Source organism: Plectropomus leopardus, chromosome 6 (genome assembly GCF_026936395.1).
Source record: "Plectropomus leopardus strain MGB_pleo_1.0 chromosome 6, ASM2693639v1, whole genome shotgun sequence".
NCBI classification, from domain to species: Eukaryota; Metazoa; Chordata; class Actinopteri; order Perciformes; family Serranidae; genus Plectropomus; species Plectropomus leopardus.
The window spans coordinates 34,290,626-34,292,367 of record NC_142181.1 but is presented as its reverse complement, the minus strand read 5'-3'; positions in this window follow the sequence as shown (position 1 = coordinate 34,292,367).

The following is a 1,742-nucleotide window of genomic DNA, read 5'->3' as shown; positions in this document are numbered from 1 at the left end:
GTCTCACCGAGGAAACAAAAACAAACCAGTGTTCTTTCCCATAGCTATAGCAAACAACGCTGCTTGGCTTCCATTTAACCCTTTGAAACCTGGATCGACGTCAGTTTTCTTGTGTGTCCCATTCAGACGCCTTTCACACGCATTTAACCCTTTCAAACCTCAGTCTGGTTGGATTTCTTTTAAAACATGGCCGAAATGCCCCACAAACTAAAAAAAAAAAAAAAAAATTAGGAAAAGGTGACAGAAAACAGATGAGAAAATTAGATTTTTTCAAGAGAAAGATAGAGATAGAGGGAAAGATTATTAGATATGAATAATATTTTTAGAAATAGGGCAAATGTCCAGAAAACAATATTATTATCATTATCATTATTATTGTTATTAATATTATTATTTAATCTATATATCTAAATATTAGGGTTAGGGTTAGGCTTTTCTTTTTTCATACTAAATTTTAGGTAATTTTCTTGTTACATGTAAGTTCCTCCCATGTTTTTGAAAGAAATCAAGCCAATTTGTTCAGGTTTAAAGGGTCGGAGCTCAAGCATGTAGGAATTTGTTTGTTAACTGTTTATTAACAGTAATATAATATAATATTATATAATATAATGTTATCTTTAGTGTAAAATCACCTGAAGAATTGTTTGTTACCTTAAAAATGAGACATTTTTATCTGAAATTCTACAAATAGATTTGCATAATGATCCTAACCCTTTACGTTTTAACCCTTTGAAAACTGAACAAATTGGTCTGATTTCTTTCAATAACACAGGGAGAAGGCCATGAGCAACTGCAGTCAAAGCAAAGCATAGAGAGTGAAAGAGTTTAAAAGTAACATATGGCTCTGTGCTGTCCCCCAGTGGCAGCTGTCTTTTTCCAAACTTCTGCAAACATTTTAAAGTCTACTGTATGTTTTATATCTTATGGTTCATTTAAACTGCCACTCAAAGTTGTTTCAGGTATTTGATTTTTTAATAAAAGTAAAGATAAAAGCAATCTGTTTTGCCATCGCTACTGATAAAGTCATCTTATAATTACTGATAATGTATATAGATATCTGGAGATACATCAGAAATAGAAATAGGGGATATTTTGAGTCAATAAACTTGTTTCTTTCTCTTTTTTTAAAGACCTGATCAGACCATTAATTGTCATTTTTACTATCAGGTGATTTCTGTGTCCATATATATATATATATATATATATATATATATATATATATATATATATATATATATAACATATATTGTGTGTGTGTGTGTGTGTGTGTGTGTGTGTTTGGAACATAACTAGAAACAACTGGTTATTCCAAATATACGTATAAACGTATAAACGTGTACGTATAAAGTTAGATTTGTCTTCATTTTAATTTTGATTTTATTTGTGTGAACAGATCGACAATGCATGTGTTATTGTATAATCTGTAAATATGGAACACCTTTCAAAAATACAACAAAAAAAGATTTCCAAAGTCACAAAAACGCAGCTGCAAACGTAAAGATGAATTTTGCAATACACTGACTATGCAATTTGTAATTTTTTACTGCTGTTACAAGTTTAGTTTATCTGTCTGAGATGTTGGATCATTTTATGATTTTTGTCGTTTTTATTTATTCCCTTTGTACCACTGAGAGGGGTTGCACATAAATTTTGTTTTACAGCGGTTCAATGATAATTAAGGCATTCTGTTCTAAATCAAAAAAAGACTCAGTGTGCATTAAATGTAAATCTGGAAGCGTAAA